Source organism: Sphaeramia orbicularis, chromosome 4, assembly GCF_902148855.1.
Source record: "Sphaeramia orbicularis chromosome 4, fSphaOr1.1, whole genome shotgun sequence".
Taxonomy (NCBI): domain Eukaryota; kingdom Metazoa; phylum Chordata; class Actinopteri; order Kurtiformes; family Apogonidae; genus Sphaeramia; species Sphaeramia orbicularis.
Genome location: NC_043960.1, coordinates 45,926,953 through 45,945,145, shown reverse-complemented (window position 1 = coordinate 45,945,145; position 18,193 = coordinate 45,926,953). Strand labels below are relative to the sequence as shown.

General features: G+C 40.2%; 1 protein-coding gene across 1 annotated transcript in view; it reads left to right on the top strand.

Annotated features, from left to right (window-relative positions):
• agbl4 (AGBL carboxypeptidase 4) overlaps positions 1 to 18,193 on the top strand; it is a 460,789-nt gene that overhangs the window by 397,103 nt on the left and 45,493 nt on the right. The window lies entirely within an intron of this gene.

The following is an 18,193-nucleotide window of genomic DNA, read 5'->3' as shown; positions in this document are numbered from 1 at the left end:
GTTAGTTAAAGGGTTTGTCACTTAAATAACCCTGCTAGATACTCCGTGAGAACAGAGAAGTTTGTTTGTCTTCTAGAGGTGGCAAGTTCATTCTGGTCAGGACATAGAAACTCAAACTTGTGGGAGGCCTTTAACCACGCCCACTTTGAATTTCTGACCAATCGCGCAACAGCTGTTCCACACCACATGAGAATAAAGGTCTGCCTGGATGGTGTGTCGAGAACGAGGTGTGAGAACTTCCAAATGTCATTTTGTTCTTGCAACCCCAGGAGCAGGAAGAGATGTCTCTGTTCTGGCAGCATATGTAGCAGGATTTAAAGGATATGTTGGATGTGAAACAAAGTCAAATACAGGTGGCTACTTTTGGATCTGGGGAGTGTATGTTTCTTTATTCATAACACAGTATAATTATGTAGTGGTGTCCACTACTATGATCTAATGGACAATGATCTGTAATGTCTGGTTTTTTTACCTTAAGATCGCAAAAGATCTTTTATTCACTTTGGGGCTGTGATTGAATTATACTGTAGGACTGACTACATAGTACTACTGTAGTATTGTGTTTTACAGAAACCACCTGCATAGAGTCTGACATACAAAGTGTAGTCCTCATCCTCACATACAAAACAAACATACTTTTTAACAAAAACAAATAATTCAACAAATTCAAATACTACTAATATAACCTCAGAGCATCTCGTACCCATATTAGCATTACATACTTAGTGATTTGAGTAACAGAAGAGACAATGTGATGATATTTAAGTCAATTTGTGGGATTCATGATGATAATGGTTAGGTCATGGGAGTCACTGAAACAGCCTTATCACTCACAAAACTGACCATCTTAAAAATTCTAAAAGTTTGAGATATTTTTTTCCATCATTGTGAGATGATAGTGCCTCTTGGAGCTTAAAAAGAAGATCGTGTATGTGTCTGACTGAAAATAAAAAAGAATGTAGAAATGGCCATTAGCAGAGCTGATATTCAACTGAAAGCTTTGGAAATCAGTAAAGAGCTGAACATACCCACAGCTAAGTTCAAAGTCTGTGGAAACGATTGATGGACTACGCCTCCGTTGCACGACTTCTTGCCCAGCGCTTCCTCTCAGACTTCAGAGAGAAGCTACTGACTCTGATAGAAAGATGATTTTCTTTGAGATGGTAAAATGGAATTAGAAAGACCTGCTGGCTATAGTTTGTCATGTTTGCTGTATGTTATTTAAATCACTTTTCTTAAAAATGGAATTGTCGTGCTTGATTTTTATTAACATTTTAATGAAAATACCAACGTATTACATGTGTTAAGGTCTTTGCAACCATCTGACAGAAACAGAAAATGAATTAGACAATAGATTGTATGTGGAAAAATACCTTTATCTCACTATTTTGTGGGGTATTGTACAGAAAATATTATAATTGTTATGAAATAAAGGATGAAAGCAGTAAAATAAAGCAATTACCAGCAAAGTGTCCAAAGATTCATGTGTCAACTCTCAGTTGACCTTCGTAAGTTGGTAAGACAAGGCGGATTATCATCCATGTTTGCTTTGTTGTTATTGTTTTGGTGGTTGTTGTGTCCCAGTGGCCTGTTGATGTGAGCTGAACACTAAGTGGCTGTTAATGGCTCAAACACCAGCGCAGTTTTAAAATAGCAGACCGCCCATTAGGCTGGTATTAACGAGGTAATGGTCTGTTACTAAACTGCTCAATGACATTGTCGCTGCCGCTGCTACTGCTGCTGCCGCCGAGTCAAGCCGATGCCTGTGGTGCATGCACAAGCACACACACATGCACACACACACGCACACAGCTACCATCACAACAGCCCATGTTGCAGAAACACTAGCCTGTGTTTCACACCAATATGCATCTGTGTGCTCCTTTGTCAACTCTCTGAGAATCTAGTCTGAATCTTGTGCTTCAGACTAGAAGTGGTCCTCTGTAACTTTCAGTTGCCGTAGAAATGTGAGATGGAGGGAAAAAAAGGAGACGAGATAAGAAAACGGGTGGAATCGAACAGAATAGAATGAAAGAGAAATTGAGTGAAAGACATAGCTGGGAGGTGTGACGGTAGTTATTAAAGCTGGGATGCACTATGGTTGTTTACCTCAGCCCAGCTCTATTGTTGTGGCTCAGCAATTATTGATAGGTAGGAAGAGATGGAGTAATAAAGAACTACACATCACTTCTGTCTATATATACGTCTGTCTGATTGCTCTTACTCTAAAGATGGAGCTTCTGTCAAAAAAGCAACAGCAGGAAGAGATTTGAAGCTGCGTCGTGTCTCCAACTCAGGGGAAGGTTTTGGTTGTTCGTATTCCATATGTTTGCTTTTGCTCGCGTTCATGCGACTCTTTCTCTGTAGGATGTTGCATTTCAAACACACACACAAAAACCCACTGGTCCACTGTGCAGCGATAGGGCAGCACCGTAGGGGGTATATCCCTGGGAAATCATTTCTCCCTCTCCTTTCTTCCTATTTGTAACTTGTCCTTTCAAGCAAGACGGCCCTTAAAGTTCAGTGGCGCATTCTTCAAAAAAGCCTATTACTGGCAGCCTCTGATTCTGTATCATGCAGCGACAGACCAGCCATCCCTCCTTTTTATGTTCCTCTCCTCCTGTCATCATTTTCTGAAGGCGAGAGAGGAGAAGTCAGGGTTTGAGAAAGGCCTCTGACCAATGCCTTCAAACCCTCTGACTTTGCACCAGACGTCCATATCATATCGCTAAAAGAGGCCGATCGCTTTGGATACTTGACAGAGCTTCTTCTTTGTCTCTCCTTCGGTAAATCTGTGTCTGTGCCGACTGCCTATCACACTCATTCTTGACGCTTGTGGGGCTTCATAAAAAACAGTGTGTGACTGTAAGAGATATGGGCTGCTTCTAAAAGGCATGAAGAAAACCATAAAGTCGTTGTTCACCTCAGAGCCCAGACAATGAGAAAAGGCTCCAAAAACAAACAACTGCCAATGGTCATCTCACACCATTTCAACATTTTCCAGATGGGGGATTTTTAGTCCTAAGAATTTCAGAATTTTCCATGGTTTGCACTAAATGAGAATGAAAGCAAATGGTATGTTCTGATGAATTAAATGACAGTAGTCGCTTTTCCATTGACCCTCAAATTGCGCAAATGTAACTTGCACATAAAAATTTACCTAATGGAAAAACGACAATTTCACCAAAAGTCTCATATTTTGATTAAAAGTTTATGCGCTGGCTAGAGGTGGTTTTTCGGGCTTGGCACAAATAGTATATCACGCAAAACAGCAATGAAAAGACCTTTTTTTGCAACTAGAGTCAGATGAATTAAAAAAACGGATGTTGACATACGTTACAACAAGCGAAGAAGAAGAAGAAACATATCGCAGTATGGGTGGACACACCAGGAAACCCAGTCATTTTTAAATTTAGTACGAGACAGAGGGGTAATATATAATAATAATGAATATATCTGTAAATCAACACAATATTTATGTTTGTCGCCATGTTTACGGAATGACTTATTGTGTTATCTCATGATAAATAAACAAATCATCGCATTTGTGATTTGATGGAAAAAACGACATTATGCACTTCTGTTTTTTCGACATTTAGTAAATATCGGTAAAGTTTTGCGCAGATGTCCAATGGAAAAGCAACTAGTGTCCTCTCTAATACAAATGTCAACTAGATTGGCCTAGGGTTGTTCTGACAGAGAGCTTTGTCGGTCACAGAGAGAACATCACATCAACATGTTTTTACCACGATGGAGAGGAGAGTCTCCTCAATGCGCTGATGTAAATTTTATGGAAGTTCAGTCGAAGTAATGGGGAATAAAGCACTGTAAAATATTTGTTTGTATACATTTGAACTGAAATGTCTGCTCTGAATTATCGGTGGGTTTAATGGAACAGGTCGATGAAACCGCTGCCACTTTGAGGGTCATGGTGTAAATTCTGTGATCCACTAGGCTTTAGGACTTCAACTGTGGTAAATTTAGTGTACAAGCTGGAGGAACAGCACTTTGAAAAGACAACATTTCCAAGAGCCTCTCTCCACTCTTAAGTCTACACATTACATTTTTACATTTTGCATAATTTTGTTGCCATGGTTACTCAAATCGCCAAGAAAATCCATAACACTATTTATCCAAATTTCCAGGTTTTGTCATGTCACAAGTATGGAATATGTTACACTCCATAATTTTTATTGAACAAAAAGAAGCAGGAAAAAAACATGTCAAATATTAATGTGTCTGCTCATATTTGCACACATTTATAAAATATTGACTGGCCATGGGAAGGTCATGCTGTTCACTGACAACAGTTTATGGATGATTATACAGTGTGGCAGTTAAGTTTTCAATTGGTAATTAAACATTTATACTTTAATATTGCTCTCCTACTGTGTTTGATTGTTTTTCTATGCCGTAGGTTATTCAGCCGTGGGTTCGATTATTCATCTTACAACTCATAATATGTGCATTCCTACTCCAGGAAGCTACGGAACGTAACTCTGCTGCTTCAGTTCAATAACAAATCCAAAATGTTTACAGTGTAATCATCGTTCAGATCATTATCGTCATAAAGTGTCCAGTTGAGTATTTATTTGTGGCTCTAACGGCACAGAGTTCACAGTGGTAACAGGATGTTCCCTGGCCCATGATGGTAAAGGCTGCGTCTCACATTAGCAGAATTAGAAAGAACAGCCTTTAGCTCAGGATACACTGACCATGGATGGACAGCACCTGGTGTAGGACAGACTGTCTGCCTCAGTCAGTCTCTCCCTCTGTCAGTCTGTCTGTCAGTCTCTGTCTCCATCATATGTCTCCCTCCGTCATCTGTCTCAGTCAGTCTGTCTCTGTAGTCTGTCTCGATTGTCTGTCCCTGCCATCTGTCTCTGCAGTCTGTCTTTGTCTGTTTGTCTTCCTCCGTCTGTCTCCATTGTCTGTGTGTCTGTCTCTATCATATGTCTCCCTCAGTCATCTGTCTCCGTTGTCAGCCTGTCTCCATTTTGTGTCTCCCCCCATCGTCTGTCTGTCTCTGCCGTCTGTCTCCGTCCTCTGTTTCCATCACCTGACTGTCTGTCTGTCTGTCTGTCTGCATCCTCTGTCTCAATCTCTCTGTCTGTCTCTGTCCTCTGTCTCCATCTATCCATCCATCCATCCATCTGTCTTTATCCTCTGTCTATCATCTGTCTGTCTGTCTCCATCTTCGGTCTCCATCATCTGTCTGTCTCCATCCTCTGTCTCCATCCATCTATCCGTCTGTCTTCATCCTTTGTCTCTATCATCTGTCTGTCTCCATCCTCTGTCTTCATCCATCTGTCTGTCTTCATCCTCTGCCTTTATCCATCTGTCTGTCTCCATCCTGTGTCTCCATCTGTCTGTCTTTGTCCTCTGTCTCTACCATCTGTCTGTCTCCGTCCTCTGTCTCCATCCATCTGTCTGTCTCTGTCCTCTGTCTCCATCTGTCTGTCTGTCTCCATCCTCTGTCTCCATCCATCTATCCGTCTGTCTTCATCCTTTGTCTCTATCATCTGTCTGTCTCCATCCTCTGTCTTCATCCATCTGTCTGTCTTCATCCTCTGCCTTTATCCATCTGTCTGTCTCCATCCTGTGTCTCCATCTGTCTGTCTTTGTCCTCTGTCTCTACCATCTGTCTGTCTCCGTCCTCTGTCTCCATCCATCTGTCTGTCTCTGTCCTCTGTCTCCATCTGTCTGTCTGTCTTCATCCTCTGTCTCCATCCATCTGTCTGTCTGTCTCCGTCCTCTGTCTTCATCCATCTGTCTGTCTCCGTCCTCTGTCTACATCGTCTTTGACCTCCACCGTCATCACGGCTGCCCTTGACGAGCACAGATCTCTCCATTTCACAGGGCCCATCCATAAGGGGGCTTGATTGCGGTAAATTGATCCATAATCACACAGTGCTCAGAGCTTTTTATCCTGCCGCCTCTTCATCTCCACTTAAGAGGCCTGCCGTTGATGTATTTACATGCTGTCTTCTCCAGGGTTTCCTCTGTCTCTGTAACCCCCCCCCCCTTCTGTCTCTCTCTATCTTCCCCTTATCCTCTTTATGACTGTCCCCATTTTCTTGTCTCTTGTTGTCTTCGTCCCTCCCCTTTGCGTCTGGCTGTGATGCCAATCAGAGTGTCTGGACATGGCTATTGTAATCCCCAACACACACATGCATACACACCTCTGACCGACACATCTCTGTTTTTGATTGCTCTCTTAAGCTCCACCAGTCCGAGATGACGGTGAAGTCCAAGGAGACAGAGGAAGTGAAGGAGGAGGCGTTTCTAGAGAGAAGTAGAGCTGAGTAGATGATGAGACCAAGGTGTTGATGCTTGACAGGAGACTGAACTCAGCAGAGTGGTTCTGTCCACACCACCTGTCTGTGGAATGGACATATGTGTTTCTGTCACTATGGCCTCACCATAAAAACATACAAAACACAGAAATGAATCGGGTCTATGACTTATTTATGATCTATGACCCGTGGCTTGATGTAATTTGAAGGTGCTCTGTTGGAAGATCTGTGGAGTTCTTGGGAGTACTTGTTGACTCTCTTATTTAACTGTTGATCCCTACATCTGTAACACCAGCCATGATACACTGATTTATGAGTTTCCAGGTCACATTTCTTGTATTTCATTCATTTATTGCTTGTCTTCTGCTGCAGCTTTGTGCAATACTAGATACTGTTGGCTCAGAAATGCAGCCAAGTAACACAGATTCCATCACATACTGCACAAGAAGCACATGGACATTCATTTTCAACCTTTAACCTTCAACTTAGTCTCCAACACATGATGATGGACATTTCACAGATTGTGTGTTCACCTGATTAAATGAAAATGATTTTCAGATTTTATGTTTTATTCATTGTCCAGCCTTCGTTTAATTTGTTTCTGTTTGACTCGACACCTTTTTATGGTGTTTTTTTTTTTTTTTTTTTTTTCTGCAAGTGTTCAGAGACCTTGGCTAATCACCCCATTCTGAGACACATAACCAGGTTTTGCAGACCCCCCCCCCCCACACACACACACACACAATAAAATGAGCAGAATAAATCCCACAACACCCCTCAAGTCAAGCACTTATACAAATGCGCACAGACACAAACTGACACATTCACACAGACACACAGACACTCACAAACACTCACAAACACTCACAGACACTCACTCACAGACACACACAGAGACACTCACTAGCTGGGTTTCTATTACAGTTTTCCACAAAAAACAAATATTTCTACAATTTCAAGAAAGTACAATTGCTACTTGTAGGCGTTTCCATTGAAGAGTGTTTAGCTTCTGATGTGTGATTCCAGTATTCTAGTCCCATCTTGCAACATGTTGTAATTCTTGTGAAATGCTGTATAGCTCTTGCAAGACGCTTGTTTGAGGAAGATGGACGCAGAGTTTGATGCCAAACCTCCACGGTGTTGGTGCTGTAGTGTTGGCTCATCTACTGATATTGCAGTGACTGTCTGAAACAAAAGAACAGAACGTATAATTGTCCCCTTATTTATGGCAGCAGCCACGTATAATGGATTTCTGGGAGAGAATTGTACATCAGGAATTCACCAACGAGTTGTGGATCCCGAATTTCCAAATAACTCTGGCAGCATTTAATAAACTGTGTGATGTTATCGAACCTCTCATGGCACCAGACTTGTCATGCCCTCGGGAAGCAGTTCCTACACAAAAGCGAGTGGCGAGTGGCTGTTGCCCTGTACAAACTAGAACCACCTGTTCTGAATACAGGGTCATAGGTGAGACATTTGGTGTGAGCAAAACCACCGTGCACAAATGTGTGAAAATGTGCAAAATGTGTTTTCATTACACTTTTGTGCTATACTTCTGTATCAAAACGTCTCAAAAACCACCCCATGAGGACATAAAAACTTTTTTCTGATCTTTGACAGTTTTTGTGACTTTTTGGTGTTTGCATTACCAATTTTCTATTGTGCAAGTTTCATTTTGCACATTTCTAAGGGTAATGAAAACCCAGCTACAGACACTCACAGACACACACTCAGACTAACTGTAGGTCAGGGACTGGGTCAGTTATCAGGCATTGAACCAGCTTCATTAAACTCTGATCACTTTAGAGCACAGGTGTCAAACATGTGGCCCGGGGGCAAAATCCGGCCCGCTAGAGGGTCCAATCCAGCCCTTGGGGTGAATTTGTGAAATGCAAAAATTTCACTGAAGATATGAACAATCAAGGATGGTAAAATCATTTTAATTCGGGTTCCACATACAGACCAATTAGATCTCAGTTGGGTCAGACCAGTAAAATACTATCATAATAACCTATAAATAATGACAACTGCAGAGTTCATCTTTGTTTTAGTGTAAAAAAGTAAAATTACATTAAAATGTTTATATTAACAAACTATCCTTTTACAAAAAATGTGAGTAACCTGAACAAATATGAACAACCTGAAATGTCTTAAGAGAAGTAAATGCAGTTTTACCAATATTCTGCCTGTTACTAAATGTTTTGTGTATTTGTAATCGTAACATAAGTTGTAATGCAAATGTGTAAATGATAAACTGAGGCAGAATATTGTTAAAATTGCACTTGTTTTTCTTAAGACATTTCAAGTTGTTCATGTTATTCAGATTTTTAAGGAAACGCTGTAGATGTAAACATTATCATAATGTCATTTTTCTTTTTTCTCTGTTATTCTTTTACTGGTCCGGCCCACCTGAGATCATATTGGGGTGAATGTGGCCCCTGAACTGAAATGAGTTTGACACCCCTACTTTAGAGCCTTCTGCTCTGTTTGTCCCTCTGTGTCTTTTCTTGGTCTTGGTTTCCCTCTCGTTCTGTTGGTGTGTCCTTGAGGTGGCGGTGGGCGGTGTCGGGGGGTGGGGCGTCTCCTCTCAAGGCTCTGTATAAATTCAGCGCCATTGACAGTTTACAGCTCGTGCCCATCCTCGATACGATGCACTGAGCATTGCGCCAAGCGTGTCCTGTTGCCGTCGCACCAAAGTGAGGCTAATTTATGACCGTGTTAAAGCCACAGAGCAGAGAGAGGGGGTAGACAGAGATATAGAGGGGCCTTGGCTGGAGACTGGCGCTATAATGAGGTAGAAAGCTAAGGCCACTTTGACATTGTTATTTTATAATGTCTCTGTGGCACAGGGTTGCAGAAGTTGTCAGGGAGTTCAAAGAAATGCCCCAAGTTTCCCAGAGAATTTAGACATTTTGTATTTCATTGGATTTATACAAAACCTAAAGTTTGATTTAGTGTCTTTTAAGTTGAGTTTGTGATATTTTGGTTCTGGTGGTAATTTTGCAGTAGAAATTTTGTTATTTATTTTTTTAGTGAAGGGATATGAGCTGTTGGTAACATCCAGACATAATAAGTGACAGTGATGCACCTTAAGCCTGTAAAATGGAAGTAGAGGAAGTCCAGAACAGTGCAACATGGCCAACTGCACAAATACTGAGCCTCTACACATGTACACGATTCATTCTCAGCTCAGCAAAACACAGGAGTTCTCATTTCCAGGTGATTATAAGCTAATGAAGACATAATTATATATTCCATTTCTGCAATTAGATCCTCCTAAATCCACATGGGGCCTTGTCATTATTATCATTAAATGAAAACCAAATAAGAAAAATGTTGTTTGGTTTGTGGTTCCTTTTTTCAGGTGAAACAAAGAAATCTTAACATAGGTGAAATCCTTTCAATTGTTTAACACCATGTTATTTAAAGAGTACAAATGTGATTATTTAAATTCATGAAACAACCTTTAGTCAAACACAACACTTCATATCAGGCAGTACTGGTAAATATCAGCACATATTAACATTAAGGAGACAACATTACTTTTATAATCTTTATATAAACTTATGTATTAATTCATTTGAGTAAGCTCAGTAATAGACTAAACATACCGACTACCAGAAACAAACTCCAAAATATAAATATGTTGGTACTATACTGTTTTCAGTTTTCTGACTTGAATATAGATTTTTTTCAATTGTCTTTCTTTTTTTTTTTCTTTTTTTTCCAAGTTTTTATCAAGTTACTCCCTACATTTTAGCAAAAATATCTGTACTTTAGACTCTTCTTACGCTTTCTTAAAACAGGTCCCTTTCTTTAGTTTAAAGCATTTGACGGGAATTAATTGATTGATTTTTATATTGATCTTGCATCATTACACACCTTGTCCAAACTCAATAACAAATCAGAAACATTCCTGTGGCGTATCCATCAGGGGGGTGTCAAACCAACAAACCCAACAAGATAAAAAAAAAAAAAACAACAACAACTATGTGAAACAATATGAAACAGAACCAAAAATGGATAACAGAAATAAGCTGGTTCTGAAACTAAACTGACATTAACACTGGAGCAAACATTTTTTACTTTTACATTTTGAAACCTGTACTTGTATACTTTTTCACTATGTATACCCAAGTATCTGCAGTTCAACCTTTATAATTTTTTCCACTCTTTTATAATTACAAATTTTTATTGGTCTGTTCTAACTTATTAAAATGATATGATGTTTTGTTGAGTTTTTCTTAACATAGTACTTTTTCTGACCTGAATCTCACCCTTGACAAATATCACACATTAGCAAAAGTAGAAAAACTAAACTTAAACTAAGCATAATATGTAAATCATGAACTGGGTAAAAAACAGAAAGTCAAACCAAAATCACAATTAAAACTAAAGAAAAATGTTTAAGTACTATCTCACCTTGCTAGCTTCAGTGGATGAACTTTGATCCATCCTTGTAAAATAGTTTGAACAACAATCGTGTCAAAATGAAGTAAAATCTACCTCTATCTTCTGGAGTCAAATTTACTTTTAGATTGACTAAATATATTTAAATGTATGCCATGATGCCTTTGCTTGCAGAGGGTTTTGACAGGGCTCCATTTGAAGGAGAATGATGTAGAAGATCTCAGTTAATTACATCATGTCACAACTTATGAGACTGAGCCCAAAGTTCCCAGGACGGTCGATCTGAAAACAGCTGACCAGCACAATCACCGGTGACCTTCACAACACACTAGATTTATGTTGTTTTTCACAGCCACTTTTCTTCTCCAGGCTAATTTACATATTTATCAGAGCTGATCGTAGTTTGACATCCTTTAATTTTTTATTTCCTCTCAGTACTGTGGCGTACAGTGATTCTGGCAGGTGAGAAATATGCTGAGGGTGCACTTTGATTTGGAAGTGTGGGCATAAATTTTGCCTCCACTGCTTTCACTCACTCATTGTCGCCTCTCACCCCCCACCCCCCACTCAGCCTACACCCTCTGAGCACACATGTTCATACATTCTATCTTGCACACTCAGCCCTTCTCTCTATTTTACAACCACAAATCAGAAAAGGTGTGGATGGCATAGAAAATGCAAATAAGAAACTTTACTCCATAATCCATTGTAGACAATATGAACACAACACATTTCATGTTTCATCCGGTTAACAGTTGACATCTAGTCCTCACTTTCAGGCTGAAATCACTGATCCTGATTCCTCAAACGACACTTCATCAACAACCGTTCTTCATCTAGAGCTAGAGCTGATAGAACCACATGGTTTAGGACTAGTATGGAGAACCTTCATCTGGTTCAACAGTACAGACTTAAAACCACAACTGTCACTTCAAACTTTATGGAGCCAAAAGGAGGTCTTATGTTAACACAATGGTTGTCAACATCTGTGGACATAGATGAATGTGTGATGGACCATCACTCAGAGGTCATCACATGGACTGTGCTCAGAACAATCAGCCTCTAGGGTCCATTTTCTTTCGTTTTAAATGTATGCTGTGTACTCCTTACCAGAGATGAAAAGCATCATCCACACTGTTGTCCAGTAGCCATGGTCTGTCATAGTCCGGTGTCAAAGGATACTGTGGTTGTCATTAATGCTTGAAGGTACTTTGAGATTTTGAAGTGATTCACACTGTCTTCATTTCCAGTCACCCATACATATTCCAGTTAAACAATGCAAAACAGTATGGTGTGTACATTCATAAGGTCAGGCTAAGGATGAAGGTTGTACTAGTGCTGGGATGGTCTCCAACAGTGGTGTAGTGGTCCCTGGAGAAGTGGGTATACTCTAAATTTTTGTCTTTTTTTTTTTTTAATGTCCAGAAAAATGCCCTGTTTTAGAAACAGTGACATATAAGATTACTCTGTTTGCTTTCCCAAAAATCCATCAGTGGTATTTGCTCACTATTATAAAATTATCAACATTTGATCAGGAGCAGTTTGTAGGGTTTACTGATCACACAAGCAGCTGCATGAATGTCAAATGTATTCAACATGAGACAAACATAGGATAATTTTAGTCTTTCATAACATTAGCCGTTCATAACGTTAGCCAACTTGCATAGTTGAACTATTGATGACAAAATCTCTTCTCTTAATGTGCAGTCATATTGCCAGTAGTTTAACCATGACTCATTCTGAAACCACCTTAAAACTTACCTCAGAATTATGTATTCCATGAAAGTAGGTTCTCTCGATATGTGTCACTCATTTGAAAGACGTTTATTCTGCCTTTCTCGTTTGCATTTCCAATAATTACACATCTTTCAAAGACCTTGCAGTGACCTGTCAATCAACTGGGATGGCCCTGACACCTGAGGTGTCCAATCAGGTTCCAGAGGTGGCCAGCGCTAGTTACCTCTGCCAAGGAGGTTATGTTTGTGCCAGCGTTGGTTTGTCTATTTGTCTGTGTGTGCAAGAAAACTCAAAAAGTTACGGATGGATTTAGATGAAAATTTCAGGAAATGTTGACACTGGCACAAGGAACAAATGATTAAATTTTGGTGGTGATCGGGGGTGGGGCACGGACGCCCACTGATCTGCCTTGGCGGAGGTCTGCGCTCTCTTTTCTAGAAAAGCACTCGGAGAGCGTAGACCTCCGTCAAGGCAGATCAGTGCCCCCCCCCCCCCCCCCCCCCGATCACCACCAAAATTTAATCATAACTTTTTGAGTTATCTTGCACATAGACAGACAGACAGACAGACAAACATGGGGGTGGGGTGTGTGTGTGTATGTGTGTGTGTGTGTGTGTGTGTGTGTGTGTGGGGGGCACTGATCTGCCTTGGTGGAGGCTTGCACTCTCCGAGTGCTTTTCTAGTTAGCAATAGTTTCCTCAGCATGACCTGCCCTACTCTGCCTCTGATTGGTTCATCACTTCTCATGCCTAAAGTTAACCAATCTAATCAGTGAAGGCAGCGAGTACTAAGCAATTAGAGGCAGAGTAGGGCGGGTCATATCTTCAGTATCCTAGGAGAAAACATGGGCAGTTTGGCTCAGATACAACTGAATGGTGCGCATCAGGGGGATTTAGAAGTGGGTATACCCAATGCTGACTGAAAAATAAGTGGGTATACTCTATATACCCCCGTATACTCTGGACTACACCACTGGCCTCCAATGGGGAATATGTGGAGTGTTGTGAAGAGAAACAGCAACAGTACAGGATAATTTACTATAATACTATACTACTACTATAATTTCAGTTTAACGGGTACCTGTAATCAATTTTCATTGCTAGTGTTATGGTGTGGACCCCAGCCCATAACTAAAGGAAGTGCAGACAGGGGTTAACTAAGTCGAAAAAGTTTTATCAACAAAAAAAAGTAAAGTTTAAAGCAATAAATATAACAAAGGTTCAGTGGAATCTTTACAGTCAACCCATATATATGAAATTAAGTCAACACTCCAAATTAATAAGATAAAGGGCAGGAGAAGAACTCCCAACAGAACCCAGGATGCAAAGGAGAGGGAGGAGCCAACTGAACCTCTGGAAAGGGCAGCTTTTATTCCAGTCAGAGGCAGTGGCCAGCTGCCTCCAACTGGCAATCAGATCAACCCAGGACCAACAACACTGAAAGAAAAGAAACACACAGCACAGCAAGCCCTGACAGAGGTCCCCAGCCCAGGGCCATCACACTAGCTATTTTCAAAGACCACATATAATACTAGTGGTTCCATCAGGTACAGTAACTTACGTCATTGCCCATTGTCAAGAACACAAGTACTAAATCAGTGCTCCGTCAGTCAGGTGTGGTCAGTGACATGTTTCCTCCTTCATGGGCTATTCCAGCACAGGTAATGATGCAGATTTGTTGTACTGTCTGATTATCTGGGCTGAGATGAACTGGTCCAGGGTATATGGGGTATATGGAGTATACCCACTTATTTTTCAGTCAGCATTCGGTATACCCACTTCTAAATCCCCCTGATGCGTACCATTCAGTAATATCTGAGCTAAATTTGCCCATTTTTTTCCCTAGGATGGTGAAGCCGTGACCCTCCCTACTCTACCTCTAATTGGCTAGTACTCGCTGCCTTCACTGATTAGATTGGTTAACTTTAGGCATGAGGACTGATGAGCCAATCAGGGGCAGAGTAGGGTGGGTCATGCCGAGGAAACTTTTGCTAACTGGCGCTGGCCACCTCTGGAACTTGACTGGACACCTCAGGTGCCAGTTCCACCCCAGTTGATTGACAGGTCACTGCACGTCTCATTGAAAGATGCATGATTATTGGAAATGCAAATGAGAAAGGCAGAATAAATGTCTTTCAACTGACTGACACATATTGAGAGAACCTACTTTGATGGAATACATAATTCTGAGGTAAGTTTTAAGGTGGTTTCAGAATGAGTCACTCTTTTAAACTACTGGTCATATGACTGCACATTTAGAGGAGAAGAGATGTTTTCACCAATAATTAAACTGTATGAGTAGGCTAACGTTATGAAAGGCTAACATTATGAAAGGCTAACGTTATTCTATGTTTGCCTCATGTTGAATATATTTACATTCATGCAGCTACTTGTGTGACCAGTAAAACCTACAAACGGCTTCTGATCAAGTCATGATAATTTTATAATAGTGAGCAAATACTACTGATGGATTTTTGGGTAAAGTAAATAGAGTAGTCTTACATGGCACTGTTTCTAAAACAGCATTTTTCTGGACTTAAAAAAAACAAAAAAAGAAAGAAGCCAAAAATTTAGAGTATACCCACTTCTCCAGGGACCACTACACCACTGCTTTAGACAAGACCCACACATTCTAAGCTGAAATACTGCACCTAAATGGTCTATATAGGTGTCTACAATCAGACGCCCATTAAATTCTGGTTCATAAGCAGCATTCTGCTTACATACAGTCAATGAATTCTTCCACTTTTCCATGTTTAAACCTGGCTTTAAACCTCAGCTTTATTTCCAGTAGTAAAAATAGTTGAGGTTTTCTGAGGCCACAACCAGCATTTGTTGCACAAAATATGATCAAGTGGCCCATAACAGTGAGAAGTTTTAAAGTTGGAAATTATTAATTCAAGTCAAGTGTAACCAAACTAAATTCAGAAGAAAAGTAGATTCATACTTGTAAAATAGTTGTGAAATATGTCTTCAAATTTACTAAATCTATTTCACAGCCACTTTTTTTTTTTTTTAACTTCCACTCAATGACATCTCTCACTGGTCATAAGGTTAATATAAATGGTCGACATGGCTCAAAATTTTTGAAACATTTTAATTATCAAAATATCATTGAACTTGATTTAATTCTCAAATATTCTTTATTAAAAAGTGACAGAATCAGATGGAAATTTATGACTGAAAATATTGAAAACAGTGCATAATGTGTAAAATAAATCCATTGTCACAATCTTTTATTATTAAAATCTGCCCATTATTACACTGATATTTTATTCATTCTACTTAAATTCCTTAAAAGTTAATCAATGTCCACAGAAGTTTTTTCAAAGTGATTTTATCAGAAATTTTAAGACATGATATCATTCTGTTAACAAAGAACCCAGAGGAAAGTTGAGGTCTGTGCTTAGTTTGGACGTTTGGATGTAAACTGAACCATGGACCATTTAATCTGTAAATCTACCGATAGAGCATTACCCTGCAACTTTTCAGTTTTTTAGGTGAAAATTAAAATAGTTGTGGGTTTTAGCTTTTCTAATGTGCACCTTTACTGTTGTATTTTATTATAGTATTTTATTGGAATGTATATCTTTGTGTTGATTTCAATCATATCATGTCACCTAATAGACACATTCACGTCCCCGATTCGACTGATGATGACGGACAAAGCAGCTGATGCCCAAAGGCTGCATCTGAAAATAAAGCCCTGACTTGTAAGGACAATTATCTGGACTCTTTTGTTTTGCTGTTGATTTAAATGAAGTGTCGGAGATCTTAGTTGTGCTTCATTGTTAATTTCTTTTGTTGTGGCTTTGACATTGTTTTCCTCAACTCTCCTCGTGGAAGGAGATTATTGCTGAAGCATTGTTTTCTTTCCTCGAATACAATTTCTCAGAACTGTCAACAAAGAAAGAGGAAAATGTTTCCCAGGAAAGAGAGTTAGATCATTTGTGTGTTACTTTAGAAATACCTCTCAGGCTACACCCTTGTTCTCTCTCTTCCACTTTTGTCTTTGGCTTTTTTATCGGTTCGTCTCTGTCTGCGTCTCCTGACGGCCTTGTGCTGCTGATCTCTAGTGACACCTGGAGGTCAGCAGACTCTGCTGCAGGTCTGTGATCTGGGCTCCAACAGGGCTTGGCTTAAAATAAGTGAATATTTCCTCTTTCATATGGTGTGTTGTATGTGGTCTCTCCGATTCCCTCTGGGCTCAGGACAGCCTATGGAATGGTGGTACTTAAGTCTGTGGTATGTCGGCTGGGTGGGCACAGCCGGATACAGAGGAATGCACATGTAAACACACACGTACACATTCATGTACACATATACACACATATACAGACATGTACACACTTATATACACACATATACACATACATCTACACATATACAGACATGTACACACTTATATACACACATATACACATACATCTACACATATACAGACATGTACACACTTATATTCACACATGTACACATTCATTTGCACATATACACATATATACAGACATGTACACACTTATATACACATATACACACACACGTACACATACATGTACACATATGCACACACACACAGAGAGAGAGAGAGAGAGAGAGAGAGAGAGACTTATGTATATATTTTGTAGTATTGATAATTTCTTGCCTGCTACTTTTATTATACTATACAGACATATATACATACACACGCACGCACACACACACACACACACACACACACACACACACACACTAGGATGTGGGATAAACACTGGATCCATTGTAAGCTGCAGGAGCCTGTTGGATGAGATTGTTTTGATGAAGCACCAAGGGCACAGTAGTACTGGGACTAAATGTAGCATGGCCACGATGGTTGAATTCCCCGACAGCTGCCGCTGCTTTGGCTTCAACTTTCTGGGTTCTTGGTTTTACTGTAGGGACAGCGGCTGTGTGTGAATACGGCACGCTGTGCTTTTTTTTAAACTGTAAAATGAGTGCGTATGAGTGTGTGTGTGGAGCCTGTGTGGTGGCCTGGGGTCGAGGCCAAAGTAGAATTTCTAAGTGATGGAATTTCACAGCCACCAAGCAGCCAGCGGCCGAACAAACCGCAAGCACTCACATTTACAAGAAGCGGCCCGGACCGCTCCACGGAGACTCCTGAATGGCAAAGCCATTTGTCTCTGTGAAGGGCAGAGGGAGAGAAAAGCCAAATAAAATCAGAGGGAGAGTACTTAAATGGAACAACGCTCTTTTTTTTGTTTACGACCCCTAACAACTCAAACAGACTCACATGCACACACACACACACACACACACACACACACACACACACAGCTGAGGCTAAATTGGAATTAAGGAGAAGGAAAGGTGCATAGCCTGTTGCTAATTAGCATTTTCTCTGCTCAGCAGAAGCGGGTGGAAGAATCAATAAGATATTAAGTTTGTGTATAACAATGAGGCACACAATCACTTTCATCCATTAGCAACAGCAGATTAGAGGAGAAACACTGGCTGAGGAAACAGCAGAATTTTGACCTTTGTGGTTGTGAACTGGACTGGCTGCTGGTTTTGTTTCAGGTTTGTTGAAGAAATGTGAAAGAATGATCCTCAAAAGGTAACATGGTATAGTTATATATACAGTATAACCTCTTATGAAATAAAGGGTAATTTGATATTTGGAGTATTCTGTCTTTGTGTTCCTCACCACAGATCTTAGTTTCACTCTATAATGTAATTGAAGGAGAAGAATGCAGAAACCAAGGTCAAAGGTCT